This window comes from Diabrotica undecimpunctata, chromosome 4 (assembly GCF_040954645.1).
Source record: "Diabrotica undecimpunctata isolate CICGRU chromosome 4, icDiaUnde3, whole genome shotgun sequence".
In the NCBI taxonomy this organism is placed as follows: domain Eukaryota; kingdom Metazoa; phylum Arthropoda; class Insecta; order Coleoptera; family Chrysomelidae; genus Diabrotica; species Diabrotica undecimpunctata.
This window is the reverse complement of record NC_092806.1, coordinates 62,060,007-62,069,420: the sequence shown is the minus strand read 5'-3', so window position 1 is coordinate 62,069,420 and position 9,414 is coordinate 62,060,007.

Sequence of the window (9,414 nt, the reverse complement as noted above, 5' to 3'; positions counted from 1 at the left end):
ACCGCGTCGATATCCATTGGGCCCAGCTTTCGACAACATCCTCTCTGATGTCTTCTTCAGGGCTTCCGAGGTCTCAGTCTCCCGAGCTCCCAGACACTACTACAGGGTAGTGTCTAGCAGCGTCGTTCCATCGTTTTCGTGGTCTTCCTATTGGGGAATCGTCTCTTGCCGTCTTTACCACTCTATTTGTCGGCATTCGGCTTATATGATCGTTCTATTCTACTCTTCAATTTTTTACCCAGTTCTTGATGATAGTTATAATAAATAATTAAATTGCATGTGCAAGTTTAAATATTGAAAATATATAACATCGAATGTACGTAGTCTGATTTCCAAATCAAGAGTTCTGCACGTTAGAAGTGGATTCATTCGCGATTTCTGCCTGTTTATTTCATAATTTAGACATGTTAGAAACATTTAACTTGACTAATTGGGGAAAAGAGCTGCTTTGTCAATCGTTAACAAAATAAAAATAAAAAAAAATTACTTTGAATCATATATAAATTCATTATATGAGAATACTTCTGATAATAACGATCGGCATAAAGAAATTGATGAATATTGAAATTTTGAAGAGCTAATAAAAATAAGAATATTTTAGAATGGTGGTCTAAGCATACGAATCTCTTCCCTTGTTTATCGAAAAATGGCAAGAGACTTTTTGTGTATTTTTGATGGAATGTCGGTCCCATCGAAAAGATTATTCTCTGTAGCAGGACTAATTATAACAAAACGTAAAAATGGATTATGGTAACAATCGGTGAGATCTTTACTATGTTTAAATTCATGGGTGACATGATTTAATATCTAAAAACTTATTTGGTGAATAAATGGTATCATATGCATACTATGGCTATGATATATTAATAGTTAACGCATTTTTCTATTTGTAACTAGCACAATACAATGTTTGAATAATAATATGATTAATGTATTACTCAATTTAATACTATATCAGTATTATACACTATTACAGAAATATTATATCAGTATTATATAACTATTATACAGTTTAATGTAATCTCTGTATATCAGGAAGATAATTACATTTATTATTTAAAACTTGAAAATTTTGCATAGTAACAAAAATTAACAAAATCCTTTTAATTTGAAATTAAAATTGTGTTACCTTTTATCATTTTCATAATGTCTATCAATTTAGAAATATTTTACAAAAGCATAAAACAATTTCTACAATTTTTCGAGATTCGGGATTTTCGAGAATCTCGAGCCCAACATCTTGTCTCGGCTTGAAACAAAAACCGTGTCTCAATCTCGTCTCGAATTCTATTGGGTCAAATTTAATGTAACATTGCTCAAATTAAAGCTTTTTATATACTTTCATAATATTGTACTTATTTTACTCTAAAATGTTGATTTGATACAATAAAAATAAAAATAATCAACAAACGTTGCACCTTTTTTGCACCTTAAAAGTACCATAAACAAATTATAGCCAAGAGTTTGGAGTTGTAAACACTTGGATATTACTCCAAGTCGTACGCCGTACTGTTTTCCAAAACTCACTAATTAATACTCAAAATCATTCAATTTTGTCTCTATAGTTTGGACTACCAGCTGGTACGCGGCCTCATGCCTTCGAGGGCTTGAAAGTAGAATTTGATGGCAGAGCTAAAGTCTATTAATAGAGTCCTAATATAGAGTCCTAATAAAGAGCTAACCTCTTGTTAGAAATCAGTGAATACAGCATGAATGTCAGCATTTCATACTGCATTTGAGATCCTAGGCCAACATTTACTAACCAAATTACCATCGGATGGTATAAAAAGTGGGCTGTCCTTATTCTGATGCATAACATGATGGGTTTGATTCGACCAGTTTGATCTTATGAGCTCCACATATGCATTAATAAGAGATGGTCCCGATAGCTTTTAAGTCTAAGTTCTTTTAGGAGATATTGACTGTAATACTCTATATACCAAATGCGTATAATAGAATGGTGCTTTGGTGAACATAAATTTGGGGCTTTTCTACATACTTTCTCAAAATAAGTAAGTTTAAGATATTCACTGCTTCTTATCCTGCCAATCCTTGACATTAATCCCACGATTAAGTGGCTATTTCACGTATTTTGTTGTCTTAGAACATAAAGAAGACCTAAGTTTATTGTAATTGATGATTTGTCTATGCCATGTATTATTTGATACAGGGAAATAATGGATAAAACGAGAAAAATACGCACATACCACATATAATGGTCTGTGAACTCACGAGACAATTTTTGGTCAATTTTTGTTCTAGAGTCCACAGACCTATGTGGTATGCTTTAAAACAAATATCTTTTAATTACATATTTATATATTTTACAACATTATTGATTTATTTATAGCCACAAGATATCAATTTTTACAAAAACATAACTGGACGTATGAGCAATTTCCACTCTAAAACCTGGACAGTGAACCTGTTAACATTGTTTTAAATATAATACGTTAAATAGAAAGTATATATTTCTATTTAATGCATCATGTTTAGATCTAGTAAAAATAGTATATAGAAATAATACTATTTAGTGATTACTGGATAATATTAGACAAGCGTAAAACTTTTGGTTCATGTTGTATTATAGTTTAAATTGTTTACAGCACGTGTAGCAATTAATTTGTAACATATTTAAAACTATGTTGTGAAATGTCAATAATCCGTTTGAAACATTTAAACTTAATGTGTATTTCTCCAAAATGATAATTAGTAGAAATATAAACAGTCCGATGATGACCTAATCACAAATAAGTGATGTAAATACCGACAGATTTAATGATTTAATTAGAACTTAAAAATTGATTTGACTAGAAATATTAACTAACTTGTTGATAGAAGACCACTTATCTAGAGGTTTGTGCATTCGTTTATCGCAATGGTACTACTAAAACATCCTAGTTTCGTCTGATCATAGGCAGTAATGGTCACCTTTTTTCCTGCACTTGACCAGGACCTACTAGAACTGTTCTACTACGTTCGAGGAGGTGCTAGTACCTACACTTATAACATATGTTTATATCTTATATGTATACAGTAATAAATCGCTTTCTCTCTCGTTGTAAGTCTATTTTCTTCTTATTATGTCGTCTTCTAACGAAGGTTGGCAATCACTTCTTTAAAAGTTTCTCTTTTTTGCTATGTGAAATATCTGATTGGACACTGAGCTTAGTTCAATATCTGATAATTCTTAGCTAAGATTTCTCTTTGCTTCCCAAGCGTTTTCTTCCCTCTACTCTGACTTGCATGATGACATGTAGCAGAGTCTTTCTTGCATATTTTTCTTATTTTAATTGTGTTCATAAGCTTCCTGCCATGTTCAATTCGTTTTAACATTTCTTCGTTTGAGACTTTTGCAGTCCAAGGGATTTTAAGAATACGCCTATTTGGCCACATTTTGAATGCCTCAAATTTTTTTACGGATTGCTCTTTCAGAGTCCAAGCTTGTACCCCATATAGCAGTTGCGACCATATATAACATTGGACGAACCTCAATCTAATAACCATACTCAATTTCTTATTTGTATACATTGACTTGTATTTTGTCTTTTTCGAGCTATTTTAATTTTGACCTTTATCTCTTATAGTGTGCCTCAACAAAAACTCTGGGAAGCTCTCGAGAAAACAAATATTAGTGTAACCTTAATCAAGGCTGTTCAAGACCTCTACAAGAACAACACAAGTAAAATAAAGAAAGGTCAGGAGGTATCCAAGGGTTTGGGTATTTAGGCATGCAAATAACCAACAACGGCAAATTAGACGAAGAAATTAACATAGAAATAACCAGGGAAGACAAGCCATTAGGCAATTAAACAGTATATTGTGGGACAAAACAATATCCAAAGAAAACAAACACAACATCTATAACAGCATTATAAAAAGCATTGTTGCTAATGGAAGTGAGGTATGGCCACTGAAAGGAAAAAACTTAAAAACATTAGAAGCAACAGAAATGGAATTCTGGAGAAGAGCGGCTGTGTATTGAAGTATTGAAGTGGACACCACATGGAAGAAGAAAGCAAAGTGGACCAAGATTAAGTTGGAGAGAAGGAATCGATAAAAACTTAAGGGAGAGATTAGTTAAAGAAAATTTTTGGAGCGACCGAGATAAATGCAGATTTGAATTCAGAAGACGGCTTAGAACGTTTTAAACTGACCTTTATCTCCTCATCATGATCTAACTCTGAGTTTATAATTGCTTCGAGGTACTTATACTTGTCAACACTCTCTAACGGTTTACCCTTCAATGTCAGATGTATGTTGTCAACAGGGGTTTTTGAGATCACCATGTTTTTATTTTTATTTATATTCATTGCTAGTCCATCTTTTTGCTTTCTCTGTTAATATTTTCAACAAAAATTTGTAAATCGTCTATATTTTTTGCCATGATTACGGTAATATCTGCAAATCTTTTGTTGTTAATGATGCTCCCTCCAATCCTTACACCTTCAGTTCTTTCCCATAACGCCTCCTGAAATATTAGTTGGAAGTACACATTAAATAATTGTGGCGACAGCACATATACCTGTCTGACTCCTCTTTGAATTTCTACTTGGTTTGTTTCACTATCTTCCACCAGTACGACTGCTATTTGATTGTAGTATAGATTTTTGATTAAATTAATATCCTTGGGATCTAGGTGTATGTGTTTTAATACATGTATGCGTTTACCATGTTGAACTCTGTCAAACGTCAATACGTTTTTATTATATTCCCTGCATTTTTTAATAGTACTGTCATTGCACATAATGCCTCTCTTGTTGCCATTCCATTTCTAAATTCAAACTGTGTGTTGTCTCATTGTTTTTCCTTTACATTTTTTATATATAGGTACGCTGCTGAATAATTTTGAGTAGTATTTTTAAATTGTGGCTCATGAGGCTAATTAATCGGAATTCATCGCAAGATTTAGAGTTATTTTTCTTGGATAAGGGTAAAAAGATTTAGAATTTGATTATTCATCAAGAATTTAATCGTCGTGGTATATTTTATTAAATAATTTAGTTAGACACTCTACATTTCCGTCATTCAGAATTTTTAATATTTCTACTGAAATTTATTTCTTCCCTATTATCTATAAATAAGTCCTTGATGAATTTCTCGCAAGCTTGTTGTTTTATTTTTCTGATAATTGGAGATCTCCATCTGAGTTTCTCATAACTTGTGGTATTTTCTTCCAAGTATTATCCGTGATTTCTTTCAATTTCTTATGTTGGTTAAGTGTGTCGTGTTTCATAATAATTTCTTCTATTTCTTTGCAATTTTTTCCATCCAGCATTCTTTAGCTTCTTTGATCTGCGTTTCCACTGGTTTCTTCATTTGCTTGTATTTTTCTTTATTTATATTTTTGTATTTTCGTTTTGCTTTTGTGATCTTTATTATACCTGGTGTCATCCTGTCTATTTTGGCACTTGGTTCTTTTCTATCCACAAACGCTTCACCAGCGTTAAGTACTGCGTTAAGTAATTTATTTAATAATTAACTGTTGATATCTTTCCTTGGATTTGGTCTCAGAACCTAAATATCTTTCCTTGCCCCTTTTCTTTTCTAAGGTTTCTTAATTTTCTCCTTGAACCCAAAAAGTTAAATGGCACCCTGTTTCTATCTTATCTTATTTTTGGTAGTTTTACCCGTCTATCTTTTTGTTTATTTCTATATCTTCTCTAATATCTCTTATTCCGTTCTACCTTTACTTATTTCGTCCTTTGGGCCCATTCCCGGTTCCAAAAGCTAGTTTAGAACCCACGACTCGCTCTCCACCAACCATCTGGCTGCCGTCCGCAGGTTCTCCAGTGGTGACCTTTCTAGCACCATCCAAAAAAGGTTTCCGAGGTTACAAATCTCAGGACAAAAAGAGAGCCCTTCCCAATCTCTATTAGGGTTGTTCAGGGTACCAGGGTTCACAAGTGTGACCATGATTATACTTCTTGGAGGTGAGGATAGGAATTGGGTAGGAGAGGCTAGAGGTGCTATCTGGAAGCAACATTTTATAATGAGCATCAGTATCTCTTCTCTTATACTCCATCTACCTCTTCTTTATCCTAGATTAGAATTCAAATTTTGTAATTCGACAGTGTCGGAGAGTTAACCTTTGTGTAGTTATAGGTCTATTATGAAGTAAACCCATCGGTAAATAAATAGTTCCTCTGTTAGCTATTTTATCGAGATATTGTCAGCGCTTAGTTCTACCCTTATTCCTTATAAGATATTTAAGTCTACGAGCTTACTGTAGACTATTTTTATAATATATTATAATATATATGTCTTCGCCAGTTACCCAATCACCGTCAAGGCAGCTTAAATTCGTTGAAGAATTTTTCCTGCAATCTCCCTGCAATTTAGCTTTATCTCATCTCATTTCGTTTGCTGGACTTATGCTTCTCTGATATATAAGACAACTAGCCTTAGTATTCTGTGATAAATTGTGTTTTATTTTGCAGCCAAATAAGCGTGAGATTATCAATTTTTTAACTAATCACCATGGATTTTGTTTTCTTCATTAATGAGTAGTCCAGCTCGCTTAGATTCTTTAGCCAGGATGACGAAATTATCTTTCAGAGCCTGTTCCCTCCACTGAGCATATCATTGTTCAAAGAGTTCTTTTATCTTATTAAAGTGAGTACTACGTAAGCTGTTAGGTAATTTTCTAAGGAGTTTTTTAACGAAGGGAAATTATTTGTTTGTATTTTCAATAATACAAATAAGAACAAGAAAAAGGAATAAAAAGAACAATATTTAGCTTTTAATTTCGAAAAAAGTAACTAAAACTGCTTTAAAAAAAGAATGGAACAGAAAACGATAGATAATATTTTAGTTTCACTAGGTAAACCTCAACAAGACTAGGTAACTATGAGAGTATACGAACTTTTGGCTGGCGCAAGAAGTACGAGAGGAGATGTATCTGGCATGATGAGAGGGACTTCTTGATTTATCTATTTTATGTCTTTAATTAAGTTATTCTATGATTTCTTACAACATAGTAGTTTGGGAGCGGATTTATGAAAGTTTGATCATCATTCTGGCTTTACACTGTGTGGGTCATATACTTCTCAAGAAATTCTCTCCAGACGTCCCTATCCATCGCCTTCCTCCGGCAAGTACGTATTTCCATATTTTCCATGTCTTCATCGATATTATCAAGCAACCTTGTTCTGGGTCTTCCTCTTCTTCTCTGATCAATGGTCAATCAGGGAGCGTTTTTCTAACTGGGTCAGTTTGTTCCATCTACATTACATGCCCTACCCACCTCAGACGTTCTATCTTAATGTATTTTACGTAAAATTATTAAGTTTTTCTTCACACTACACTGTTATTAACAGCTCCATAGATTCGTCTTAGTATTTTTCTTTAGGCACATCCTAACATGTTTTCATTACTTATTGTTAAAGTTCAGGTCTCTAAACCATATATCAGGACTGGACGTATTATTGTTTTGTAGTGTTTTACCTTTGTATTTCTCGATATAGTTGAGAATTTAAGCAGGAGATTGAGTCCAAAATAGTACCTGTTCGCCGTACAACTTCTGCGGTTTATTTCTGCGGTAGTGACACTTTCAGTGTGACGAGCGCTCCCAGATATACAAATTCGTTAACTGCTTGGGCGACGTTATCTTTTATAACCACTATACGAGATTCTCTTAAATATGAAATTTTCGCTATTCACTCTGCTAAAGCTCTGTCTTGTGCAGCTGATAAACGTCTATATTAAAAATAGCCGATTTTTTTGAAACATAGATGTATCACAGAATGCTACGCGTAAGCTGAACCAGCACAATAAGAAATGCAATAATCTTGAGAATGATGAAAACCAGACCGCAATTTGTTAACCCAATCAAAATAAACAAATCGTCATATTTGAGACAGATAATGAGACATGAGCAACAGCTTTGATTGCAATGAGAAGCTGCCTTTAAAAAAGAAAATTAAAAAAAAAAGATATAAAAAAAAAGTATATACTTCAATCTATTAAGACTATAACATTCATGAATTTACCGTGATAAGTACGGGCCTAAAACGTGACGACACCTAGGAGGAAGGCACTGAATTTAACTTTTTAGTGTCTTTTATTTTCTAGTTCGTCGTAGATAGCTGAAAGAAGTATTAGTAATGAAACTATTAAGTTGAACAATATGTTTTTAAATCAAATTTGAGAGATTGTCTAGAGTCTAGAGTGATTGAGTATTCTGAAATCACTGATTTTTGCAGTAACTCAGACGAGAGTCTCCATTGTGTTGAGTCAATCGAGTATTTTTGCTACTTTTGTTAATCCAGTGTAAACCAAACTTTTTAAATTTTCCCGCAAAAGTACAGTTTTAGTAAGCCAGTTAGCTTACTTCCAGTAGTCAGAAGAATAGTAGAAAGAGTCGAAATACAAACCAGACTACAAACAAAGACAAACCAACTTGGGATAATTCCTGAAGCATAATTTAGCTTCAGAGCATAGCACTCCAGCGAACATCAAGTACTCCGACTAACCGAATACATTGCAGACGGATTCAACGATGAACAATACATAGGAGCTGCCTTCTTGGATGTAAGCAAAGTCATTGACAGAGTATGGCATCAAGGGCTAGTATATAAAATAAAAGAATCTGGATAAAGCTGGACCATGACAAAACTAGTCACTTCGTACATTGGCGACTGAAGGTTAAGGGTCCGAACAAGATAATTCGTGGGGGGCAGGGGGCAGTATTGTTACCCTACTGTAAAATACACAGCTGCCGTCCCAAGAACACCCGGAACTCTACTCACCCTATATGCAGAGACACTGCTATAGCTGCGAAACATAGAAACCTGAACACAGCCGTGGAAAACCTACAGACGGCAGTGGATACAATAGAAGACTGTATTAAATGGAAAATAGCAAAACATCCAGAGGAGACCCAAACAGTTATTGTCAAAAAGAGAATTGATAACCCAAAAGAACAACTAATAGTACAAGATAGTACCCCACCGAATGGAAAAACGAAGCCAAATACCTAGGAGTCACATTAGATAAAGGTCTAACGGTTAGTTTACACCACATGTAAACACAATAATCCAAAAGACAGAAGCACCAAGAGTGACCATCAGAGGACTAACAGGAAGAAAAAGCAAATTAACAACGAAAACAAATATCAGACTCATAAATAGCATCATACACACGTGCAAAACAAACAGAAAGAAGATAACAAGCAGCCCACAAGAAATGCTTGAGAGAAACACCAAAAGTGGCCAGATACGTAGTTGAACGCTTCCTGTTCAGAGACCTAAAGCAAGTAAGAGTACTGGAGATAATGGAGGAAAAAACCAGGGAAAAATTCGCTGAGCTTGAAAATCACTTAAACCACATTCTGCGAGAATCAATAGGGTAGATAACAAAATACCTACGTAGCTCGTGGAAGACATAAAATCCTGTGGCTACGCAATCTCCGTG